This window comes from Salarias fasciatus, chromosome 20 (assembly GCF_902148845.1).
Source record: "Salarias fasciatus chromosome 20, fSalaFa1.1, whole genome shotgun sequence".
In the NCBI taxonomy this organism is placed as follows: Eukaryota; Metazoa; Chordata; class Actinopteri; order Blenniiformes; family Blenniidae; genus Salarias; species Salarias fasciatus.
Window position 1 is genome coordinate 14,743,105 of NC_043764.1, and position 12,994 is coordinate 14,756,098.

The following is a 12,994-nucleotide window of genomic DNA, read 5'->3' on the forward strand; positions in this document are numbered from 1 at the left end:
TATTTTCCGCTATCTCATTTAAAATATTCCCTGAACAAAAAAAGTTGGTATCATCTGCAAACAAAACAAACTGTATTAACTTAGACACTTGGCAAATATCATCAATATATAAAATAAAAAGTTTAGGTCCCAAAACCGAACCCTGTGGTACTCCACATTCTAACTACCTGCAAACTGATTCATATCCCTCTAACTGGACATATTGCTGTCTGTTTTGAAGATAACTGATTAACCAATCTAAAGCTATACCTCTCACACCAAAATTATTCAATTTACTTATTAATATTGTGTGATTAATTGTGTCAAAGGCTTCCCTCAGATCGATAAAAACTCCAATTGTATGTTTATGTTCGTCAATTGCTTGTGTTATTTCTTCCATTATTTTCATAAGTGCTAGAACTGTAGACCGATTAGTTGGAAACAGTACTGACTCTCACTCAGCAGATTATTCTTCTCAATAAAGGAATCCAATCTTCATACGTACAACTGTTCCAACACTTTTGAAAACTGTGAGAGTAACGACACCGGCCTATAATTTGTAAAATCGTGTTTGTCTCCACTTTTGTAAAGCGGGAAAACCTTTGCAGTTTTCATTCGATCTGGGAAAACACCTTTTCACTGAATGATATGGAGAGAACTGGATGTTAAATAGTGAAATAAATTGAATCCCTTCACTCTGCCTCTGGGTTCTTCACAGAAAATACAGCTCATTTTGTGTTTTCAAGTTACTGGTGCTTACAGCCTGAGCTGGTTAGTGCTCTTGCCTCACAGCAAAAAGGTCCTGGGTTCAATCACTGGCCGGAGCTCCGGGCCTTTCTGTGGGTTCCTTCCGGTTACACCGGCTTCCTCCCACGGTCCAAAATCATGCATGCCAGGTTAACTGGTCACCCTGAATTGCCCCTTGGTGTGAGTGTGAATGGTTGTTCTGATACATTTCAAGCTTTCAGATATATTATTTTCTCTGTTTTAGGTTTTTTTTTTTTTTTTTTTTCTGGTTAAAATTGTAAAAAATTGCAGCTTTGATTTTTCTCCAAGGTGGCTGACTTCAGTGGATGCTACACCTGACCAAAAGAAGATGCTGGGGAGAAGACTGGAGGAAGATCAGACTAAATCTGGATGAGAGACACTGATGCTGGACACCATGGCCCGAAAAAAATGTCATCAATAAACAAGTATTTTATAGTTCTAGTAGTTTATAGTCGTTTGTAGATATGCAGATGGTTTTAATGAGACAGAAGTTGCATCCGAGGCTTTACTGTTCATGGTATTGATCATGTTGAAAATCAGTATGAATCAAAATAAAACATAATATAATTATTAATATGGGAACAGCAATATTGTGACGATTAAAAGATATAGCAATAATAATCTTAATAGTGATTATAAAATTTAAATATAGTAATAAGAATATTGATGATAGTAATGGTGATGATAGATATAACAATGCGATATAATAATGATGATGATCAGAATCATACAATCACAATATTAATAATAATAATAATAATAATAAACTTTATTTGTATAGCACCTTTCAAGATCTTTGAGTCACAAAGTGCTTTACACATCATAAACAACAAAGGATAAAAAACAGAACAAAAACAACACAAAACGGGAAAAGAAACAGCAGAATCACAGAAAAGCAAGACTGTAGAGATGCGTCTTGAGCTGCTTTTTAAAGGAGTCATTATTAATCAAGTAGTATTAATAATCAAGTACAATATACATCCTCAAACCAATTATCCTGAACAGTTATGAGTTCATTTCATTCTGGTTATGTCTGTGTGTGATCATTTCACTCTTCCCATTGTCACCCTTTTTATGGCCATGAGCATTCAAAGCCTCTTCAAATTAAGAAGAGGGCATTATGATTTAAGATGATTTCTTCTGTTTGAAACTAGTAAAACGAGAACTAATGTCAAACAAAGATTTGTCTCTGTTGTGCAAAACTATGGAATGGCCTCAGTGATCATTTAAAGTTAATCAACACTCGGTCAACATTGAAATTCAAAAAAATGTTTACAATGTGAAATGATTAATGATAATTATTATGAGTTGAATGACTGATTGAATAATTTATGTTTAAAGGGGCTGTATCATGCAAAATTCACTTTTTGTATGTTTTAACCTTGTTATATAGTTATGTACTCACCAAAAACACTACTAAAGTGTTTTTTTCCCTTCGTAACTGCGTGTTTGAGCTTTCCCGGTGTTTCTGCTGCTCAGAGAGGCAGCCCCTCCCGCACCCATGAAAATGCTCTGTTTTCCCACGTTGACGTCACACAGAGAAGATGGCTCCACTGAGCCCCCCTCCCGCAGGCCCTCGGCAATCAGCGTTGCTGCTTTTGTAACTCCAATTATGAAGATAAACGTTGACCATCGTCTGAAAGCAACAGTCAAGCAAGAGGAAGAGTCTGAAGGGTCTGCGCTTGGTGAGTTTCGAACAGGAAAAGACGTTTTTGCGTGTCTTTGCGTGTAGAGAAGTTAGAGCTAGAGAGCTAAAGCTAGTCAGCGTATTTGTTTTGAAGCTCTGACTGGTTGACGTACGCTGTCAGTCAAAGTCCACAGGGGGAGAGGCGGGATTTTCAGTGAACCAGAGCGTTTTCTCTTCCGAGTTTCACAATTAGGCCCAGAAAATTTTTTATTTCACACAAAATGACTTTTCCTTAGCGCCAAAAATAAACAATTACCATGTTAATGCCATTTCTAGGGTTTGGACTAGCTAAAAAAGCATGATACAGCCCCTTCAATTATTAAAGGCTGAATTTGTTTACTTTCATGAGTAACATAATTTACCTATTGTCATGGAGCAAGGTGAGCATTAAAAAAAAGTTTGTAAGTTTGAGTTGTCTGATATGATGTAACAGGTGAGCTGAAAAAAATCACTGCTTAGGCCCACCCTTTTTTTGGTGGTTGTTTTAGTCTTGGGAATTTTCTCTTTAGTTTGAACAATCAAAATAAATGTCATTCATTCATTCATTCATGTGATGCACCACAGATAATAATTGTGTGATATATAACACAAATGCATCTGAAGCCCAGTGCAATACAAGGTGCTGCAACATGTTATGAAGAACAGACATCTCCAAGATATTCAACGTCCAACTGTTACAGAGATCCCAATGACTCTGGAGGACAGCAGGCAGCAGGTAACAATAAAGCACATTAGTTTTTTAGGGTACATTACACTGCACTCTCTGAGCATCACATCAAACGACATGAAAATCCTGACACTGTTGAACACTTGCCAGATGGCCCTGGTGTCACTGACTCAAAATGTGATTGGTTTCATTGACATTTAGTTGAAGTTACAGGTGAGTTAACTGCTGGTCCTGAAGACCTAAAGGCTGATTTCTTTGACCTGAACAAAACTTGATTGTCAAAATACCACTGGATATGACCTCTGTGTAAACGTACTTCTAGAAGCTGCATAAGGCCTGATTCACACATACGCGGCTGTGCAGGCGCGGATCTGTCCAGGGTTTGCATGGTGTCTGCGCGGAAAAGTCAGAACTGCATGCAAACAGATCAGTCCTTTCACACTGCACGCGCGGGCCCCACGCGTGGCCCGTTCAAATACGCACGGCGATTTCTAAATAGAAATCAAGTCGATTTTTCTGCGCAGACTTGAGCGGGCTGTGCGCGGTGTCCCATTGAAACCAATGGCATAAACACACATCTCGTGTCAACTAGGCTTTCTATGCATGTATTGAGCTCATGTCTGCCCCACAAACTGGTCTACACAAGAGGCTTTCGCCAGTGTTCTGCTCCGTCTATTTTTCCGCGCGGCTTGGAGCGGGGTCCCATTGAAAACAATGAAGACAGGGCCTAGTTGTCATATATGCAGATATATGGTCCGTTTGAATTTACTATTCGGCGCAGTTGAGAGTAGCGCACGTGTCCAGGTACATATATAGAGATCTATATCTATAGGTCTATGCAGTCTAAGCCAGAGCTACGGAAACCGCATTGTGTTGTGTGTTTTTGACTTCCGATGCTGATGCATGTTTTTGGATGCCTGCTCTTGGGAATAAATATCCTTTCGCTCCCGAAACGCCTCTGGAACTACTTCAAACATATCACAATAGTAGCCCATCGCCACGGACAACCTGCTCACGCAGACCGCACTGGTGAGAAAGGGACGCCTGAACATGCCGCTCCAGCGCCCACGCGGTCTGCGTGACCGTGTATGTGTGAATCAGGCCTAAACAGTGTTGAGAGTCAGGTTGAAAAAATTCTTGACATTTTCACTGTTCATGTTTGTTTTTTTTTTTTGTCATCTTCTGACATTGTGTTTAATGAGCTTATTGACTGATAAAAAGGGTGTTCATGATGTTTCTGTGTCACTGAACTTATCAAAAGTTAGCCATGTACAGTACCATAAGAACCTGGGCATTAAATGTATGTTGGCCACTTAGAGGGCGACTCATACGATGGCACCATAGCACGTTGACAAATGAAGTTCTGTTTAAAACTCCACTGACATGCAGCAAATCCTTTTGAATACTTTCTTTATTTCGATCTGCAACACTCAGGGTATATTGATAAGTGTGTAAGAAAATCAAAAAGATTTGCGTCCAGTATTATGAAAAAATATTAATATATTATATTGATGTCATTGTGAATAAACCTGACAAACACAGAGCACATTGTGATGCAACTAATTCTTTTTATTTTATGATGAAGATGAGATTGAGACAACAATTGCCAGTATTTGACAACGTATCAATCATATAAAGATTAAAATGTAGGGCTCGCTGGAGGAACGGCAGCCAGTTGTCTTGCTGAGTTTTTCTTCACCTCCAACTTTCTTTGACAGATATCAACCCCACCGGGGTTTATGACCTAAAGAAGAGAAGAAGAACAACACTTACAATCCAAAAAAAGCCCTGAAAGTATCACAAAGGGTTGAAAAAAAAAGATCTCTTGAGTTTTCATATCAATAACTGAGCTCCATGTGGCATGGCACACACACACGTCAACACTGATTATTGCAGCCCTTCCAGTTATTGGAACATTAAAAGTCATGAGAGCATGGACGTTGTCCCCTGGGACACAGCAAAGCCCTTTCAATGCTCATGCATGGAATTTTTGAATTGAATGAAAATATGAATATAAAGTTAGGAGACAATCTGACAACTTTTTACTGTTTTATATTGAGATTGTGACAACCATGTGACCGGGTGATGTGTTCCATCATGAAGTCTAATTTATATGATGCCAATAATAAAATAGAAACAATATTTAAGTAACACAAAGTGTCTTTAATTGTGTGAATGCTGAAGGCATTCACACTATTACATTCCAAATCTTTATTATTCTTCTTCCGACTTCTGACTTCTTCCCCCATTTTTTGACGCTTAACTACTCCTCCAAATTTTGTCCGATTTGAACCATTCAGATATCAAATTGTGCAGCTTTTTAAGGAAATGAGAGCTATGTTCTAGCTTTTTAAAATCTTTTAAACTTTTTGAAATATTTCAACTTTTGTGCAACTTTTTGCCCCATGTTAACGGATGGAGATTTTTTCAAACTTTGGAACCTTATAACTTCTTCAAATCTTAACCGATTTTAACCATTCAACTTTTAAACTATTCAACTTTTTAAACCCTTTCTTAAACCTTTTTAAACTTTTTAAACTTTGTTCAACTTTTTGAAATATTTCAACTTTTTAAAATTATTTTTAACATTGAAGTGGATGGGAAAACCCTTCTTCTGACTTTTCAACTCCTTCAACTTTGAACCCTTAAAACTTTGTCATACTTTCACGTAGACAAGTCATTTTACTTTTAAAACGTAGGCATTTTTGTCCTCTATTCAGGTATGTTATATCATTGGAAGATCTTTCACCAAATTTAAACTGTGAGCCTTCAAGTACAGAGAGAATTTCAGCCGTTTTTGGAGTTTACAATGGGTGTGTATTGGAAAAGCTAGAGTGGGAGAAAGGAATTTAGAGTGCGGGAGGCTCTGAATTTTAACCAAAAAAAAATACTTTTCTCGTCCGTACGGCCACATTTCTGACTCAATCTGCACAAATTATAGCTCAAAACGTAGGAATTTTTCTTGTGACCCGTACAATTGACTCACTTGGTCTCTACCTCAAACGGTTCTCTCTCCAGAGGCATTTGTTTGAGGAGAGTGCAGAATTTTCTCCCATCCGCTCCAATGCATTTTCGAGACGCCTGAATCCAAAACTTCACTCGTGTTCGCACAATCGCCGTGGCTGAATGGATGATCCTACATACATGATTCCTGCACCATTAAATTCATGAAAGGCTTCTGAATATGACTGTGTGAAAATCTTTTTCAATTTCACATCTTGGTCCCCGAGAAATGCCATTTCTTCAACCATGCGCACTCCATTAAAAAGTGCTGATTCACTGTCATGGCTGCTGTGCAGCTGGTCTCTATTACAACAGACACACCTGTTGTGCTGCTGCTGCTTGATTAGTCTGGATGTTTCCATTAAGACTGGAGCTCTATTGATCCTCTGTTACTCTGACACTGACTCCACTGCTCCTTCTACCTCTATCAACTGTTTTAAGTTTTAGCAGTGTTTTCAACCTTTTTCAAACTTTTTCAACTTTTTGCAGTGTTTTCAACCTTTTGCAGTGTTTTTCAACCTTTTTCAACCTTTTTCGACTTTTTGCCGTGTTTTCAAAGTTTTTCAACCTTTTTCAACTTTTTGTAGTATTTTCAACCTTTTTCAATTTTTTTCAACTTTTTGCAGTCTTTTCAACCTTTTTCAACTTTTTGTAGTATTTTCAACCTTTTTCAACTTTTTGCAGTGTTTTCAAAGTTTTTTTTAAACTTTTTCAACTTTTTGCAGTGTTTTCAACCTTTTTCAAACTTTCTCAACTTTTTGCAGTGTTTTCAACCTTTTTCAACTTTTTTCAACCCTTTAACTTTTTGCAGTGTTTTTCAACCTTTTTCAACCTTTTTCGACTTTTTGCCATGTTTTCAAAGTTTTTCAACCTTTTTCAACTTTATTTCAGGGTTTTTCACCTTTTCTTATTCAGTTTTTCTGCATTACAGTTTAACATTTTCAGCTCAGCATTCACACTTGCAGTTTCTTCAGGAACTGCAAATTTTTTCTAGTTGAAATTTTTTTCTCTGATTGGCAAAAAAAAAAAAAAAAAAAAAAATCCACTGATTTGCTGTCATATAATAGATGTTTCAAAAATATGACTTTATTTCCATCTTACCGCCGGTTGCTGACAGGCACGTAAGCCCACATCCATTGTGGCAGCATTTCTCATATTTGTAGCAGTGACTGTCAAGGCTGCAACGGGTTAACGGGATATCATCACACATTTGTTTGTTGGCATAGGCTGGAGGAGGGCAAAAGCCAGCGTGATCTGAAAGGAAATCAAATCATTGTGTTCAATGAACTGGAAAAAATTGGAACATCAACAGAACATCACCCAAAGATTCAGGCAAAGATTAGAAACAACAGAAGCCTGAAACAAGCGCAACATTATAATCCAAGCTGAAAACAGAGACTCCATCTTCAATCTGACCATCCTAACTTTTATCATATGACTTGTTGCCATTAAAATTCAATTTTGGCAAAAATCAAAAACAAAAATAAAACTAATAAAACCAAAAGATTGATCTTTGTTGGTGAATAATAGAGTGTAAGACACAGTTACCTTTGCTCCCTTGAATTGACTTTGCATCTGAGCGCCCAATTGCACCCAGAATCAGGATCAATGCACAGACTGCAGGCAGATGTCCAGCCATGTCTCCACTTCTTGCACTCAAGACTGCAACTGTTGTTTGACCAAGATCTCCTGGTATATATACTGTTGCAGTGCTGAAATGGCTGAGGATTGGTCTGCCCCTTTTTTGTCACACTGTCTGATTATTGGTCAGGAAGAGGACAATGCTCTCCAAAGTGGTTTGTCAACTCTGTCCATGTGACAGAAGAGGTTTCTCCATCTGCTTCAGCCTTTCCAAAGGTGTGTCCTCCAGGCTGAGTAGATGGTCCAGTTTGGTGGCTCCCTCCTTCCTCAGGCTGACCCTCAGGCTGGTAGACGGCAGTACTGGAGTCTGAAGAAACCTGCTGAAATCAAAGGTTCTTGAAACATCCACCTGACAAGTGTCCCCCCAGTAGCCTGTTTTGCTAGAAAAACCTGCCAGACATGGAGGACAGAAGTGTACAATGAAGTCAGACCAGTCAAGTCCCCAAGGGCATCACTGTTTTATCCTGCCACTGTCTAATCAGTGAAGTGTCACTTGTTGTTCAGCTCAGCCATGCTGATGCTGTTTTATCATAAGCTGAAAGTGTTTCCTGCAATCGGTGAAAATCATTTCAACATTGACATGTCTGTATCTGACCAAACAGTTGAAGAAACAGATGTTGTTTGTGAGTCTGGAAAAGAGAGGCAATTCTCTTTTTCATACTATTTTTTGTACATTTAAGGGAAGATTTTTTGTTCCTGTAGGGAACAACAAAAGAAATGGAAAACAAACATACACAACATTTAATTCTCATGCAAACAACCAAATGAATTAATCCGGAATGTGCAGGTTATCAAACTTGAAAACCTTCAATCTGCTATCCATGCACTGGATAGCATGAGGCAGTTGAGCAGGTTGTGTTGCATTTCCTCCCCTGTTGGGTGTGTATGAAGGTCAGCAGAGCAACCATGTATCCTTGGTTATGCTGCTGAAAGGGTTTCTACTCAACCTGAAGGACACTGAAAGACATCACACCACTTTTAAAATCATTTATGGATTCCTCGAGGAACAGATGATTTTAAATATCATGAATTTTTCTCTTCAGACGAGTGTCTTCCCCACTAAAACGGCCGTGGTGAAGTCCCTTCTGTAGAAGAGCAATTTAGATCCGAATGTTCTTAATAACTACAGACCTGTATCCAACTTACTGCTTTTAAGTAATCTTTTAGAAAGACTGGTTTTTAACCAAGTCAATGACTTTTTAATCACAAATATTTTAGAAGGACATTAATCTGGTTTTAGAGTGAACCACAGTACTCAGAAGGCCATTTTAAAGATTTTAAATGATATCAGATGGAATTTAGATAATAAAGAATGTTGCTTCCACTGGACCTGAGTTCCGCTTTCCACACAGTAGACCATCACATTTTAACAAATAGACTGAGTCACCTGGTGGGCCTCTCTGGTACTGTTCTTAACTGGTTCCGTTTCTATCTCACAGATCAATGTTTGTATCGATACACGTTCCTCAGGAACCCATGAATTCAGGTAAATGGTAAATGGTAAATGGACTACACTTATATAGCGCTTTTTCATCTGCATTAGCAGAGACCAAAGCGCTTTACACTGCAGGATCACATTCACCCATTCACACACACATTCATACACCGGTGGAGGCGGCTGCCATGCAAGGCGCTCAGTCCATCCACCGGGTGTGGGGTTCCCCAAGGTTCAATTTTAGGTCCCATTCTTTTCAACATTTACATGCCATCAGGAGACACGGTATCAGTTTCCATAGTTACGCTGATGATACTCAGCTGTACATCGCTGTGTCTCCTGATGACTCAGGGCCAATAGAAACCCTTTTAAACTGTATTTCAGCCATCAAATCATAGATGGCAGTGAATTTCCTACAGCTCAACCAGGACAAAACTGAGGTTTTAGCCATCGGTCCCGAAGGTCAGAGGCCTGTCTGTCTGTGTGTCTGTGTCTGTGTGTCTGATGGTACGATTTTGTTTTTTTTGTTGTTGTTTTTATGACTGATTTTACTGTTTAGCACTTGTCGTGGAATTTTATTTAAAAAAGTATCCTAGGCCAGTCACGGTGCAAAAAACCCCACAAACATATATTCCAGAAAAAACGTAAAATCCTCAATTATATCCACTTGGTTCTTGAAGTCTTCAATCGTAGTTCTCCTCGGAAAAATCAGGCAGAGTCAGAGTCAGAATGCAAAAAGGAGGACTTTATTCCCAAAAAAAACCTCCTGGCAGCCAGGCCGACCAAAGAACTGACGCCCCGATCACTCTCCGCTCCATCTATTTATACTATTTCTTGGGAGTTTGTTGCTTCTTAATTAATTCTTCGTCAAGACACAATTGTTCAAACCATTCGTTGAGTCTTAGTTGAGTCTTCGTCAAGACACAATTGCTCCCCCCTCCCTACAAAGGTCAATGTCCGTGACCCCTTGGGAGGCCCTCTTAGCCTCCAAGTCTCCAAATGCCAGGTGTTGTGCAACAACTCATAGTATCACATTTCTTATCCAATGAGCCTCATTTACACCAGAGGGAGACAGAGAGACAATTGACCTGTAGTCTTAACTTTAGAAAAAACAAACTGTCCAGCTGCCAAGAGGCTGCCGTAAAAATGAAAAATGGCAGGCTGGCGAACAGAAAAAGGATACATGTCTTTTCTACGCCTGTGTCCACTAGCACACTATAACTCACAGAGACATGCATTACATGAACAATAGTAAATAACATAATATAATAAGCATGATGTAAAGAATATTATAAAATTATTCTACACACTTTATGCTGTTATTAATAAATATGAAAAGTTATTTGTAAATAAAGTTTGACTGATTGATTGATCATCCTGATGCAGATGGGGGAATTTCTCCTGTGATACTCATAGAGAGAGTTTTCAAAGCTAGCCCAACTTTGGAGGGCTTTGTCCTCTTCTTGATATTAAGTGAAATCGGAGGAGCAGATCAAGCCTCCAACTGGACTGTTCTGCAGCAGTATACATATCCACAGATCTTTTCACAAACCACAGCTGCATTCTTGAATGCAGGAATTGGAGACATGGACGGACGTTTGCCTGCAGTCGTGCACTGATCCTGATTCTGGTGTACAGTCAGTTGAAGTGGACAGAGGCAAGTGTGTCTTCACTCCATTATTCACCAACTAAGATCAATCTTTTCCGTGCGTGGGTTTTTTTTATTTATTTTTTTTTATTTTAAGTGGTTTTCTACTTTAGCCCAAATTTAATTTAGGGTTAGAGTTTGTCAACCCATGGAAGAAAGTTAAGATTGAAGATAGAGTAAAAAATTACTGTTTTAGCTCGGATTACATCGTTCTACTTTAAGGTTGTTGTTGTTGTTTGTTGTCTTTGGCTGAATCTTCTTGGTAAAGTTCTGTTGAAGAACATTACTATGATTTGCCAATTTGTCTTGTTCCAGCTCATTGAAGATAAAGATTTCTCTTTCCTTTCAGATCTACCTGGTTTTTGCTCTCCCTATTGGAAGAATGAACGTATCTGTGCCAGCAGTGAGGTTGCCGGTTGCTCCAACAGCAATGACTGCCAGGAATATGAAAGATGCTGTCACAATGGATGTGTACAGGTTTGCATGCCAGTGACTCGAGGTAAGATGGAAATCAAATCACTTTTCTGAAAAACCTCTGACAAGATGATTTTAGATGAGTGTTTTTTGTACGTTGGAGAAATCTAGTTAAATGAAAGACATATAATAAAGAGTCCTGGGTGTTTCGCTTCTTAAATCATTCACTGTACTTTGATGAATTGATAAATGAGTTGATTTTGGTGATTTAACTTGTTTAAATCTTGTACATCGAATTACACAGAGATTAAGGGCCACAGTATTTAAACAAAAAAAGCAGTTGTGGATTGTGGCAGACTAGATGATGCTGGGTTGTGAACAGTCCAAAATTGTTCCACCATCTGACGGTTTGCACAGAGTATGCATTCATCTGTGACTACTCGTTTTGACATTTTTGCTTTTACTGTTTTATTCCAACTTTTTACCATCTTTGAGGACAAGATTTTTGTTCCCTTTGTTGTCAGTTTTGCACTCATTACCACCTAATGTTTTCAGCTGCAAACTTTTTGTTGAAATTTTTTTGGTTTCAACAAAAAGACTCTTCATCACAATAACAAACTGTCAGATTGTCTCAAAGCTTTGCACATTTTTATTTTTCTTTCAAAACAGTCAAAGCAGGACAATGCCCACCCAGTGCCTTCGGTAATGATAGGCAGTGTCCCAGAAGACAAGATTCATGCTCTAATCTGACTTTGATTGCTCCAGTAACTGGAAATGCTGCAATAGTCATTATGGACGTGTGTGTACCTCAATATATCGACATGAGTCATTAATGTGGAAAACTCAAGATATAATCTATTTTCAAACCTTCAGTGTGAAGTTTTGGGACATTTATTTTAAATTGCTGGTGTTGTTTTTCTTATTTGTTTTCTTTTAGCCCGCTGGAGAGGTTGATATCTGTCAGAGGAAGTTGGAGGTGAAAAAGATTGAGGAGAATAGAAATTAAGTAAGACAACTGGCTGCCGTTCCTGCAGTGAGCCCTACTGATTGAACAATCTTCAACCACTCTGAATTCTACAGCCTCGAGTGTATTTTCTGGGTTTCTTGAATGCTAAAAGCTGGTATACACAAATACACAATACACAAAAGTTTGGTGTGAAGACCAACCAAATGGGCCACAACCAAATGGGCCACCAAGGTACAGAGAGGACCATATCACTGATATGGAACTGGTTTTACTGGCCTTATTTGCAACGAGAGATAAAGGACTCTGTCACAAAGAAATGAGAATACCTTAAGCACAAGAAGCCCAACCAAGACAAAAGAGCACCCCTGACCAGCATTGTTACCACTCAACCCTTCGAACTGTTTTCAGTGGATTTCCTGTATCTTGACAAGTGTAAAGATGGATATGAATATATCCTGATAATAATGGATATCGGTGGATATCTCAGGGAGAAACTTCTCCGTGATGTGCAGTACGAACGCATTGCTACTGGAAATACAACATGTAGCTCTTTTAAAGTCAGTGTGGAGTGCGAGGATGTCTCTGAGGTGTACAACCCGGAGCTGTTGCCTGAAGGTTGTCTGGTGCTGTGATTTTTTCAGCCAAGGAGGATGGTCACTGAAGGGCCTACGTTGGCCTCCCTGGCTAGTGTTGCACCAGAGCCTGCTGGAGCTCGAGCAGAAGCTGTGGCTACCCATTAAACCATCCTGTATCCTGTATCTGTCGGGGATTGTGCGTTGAAAATA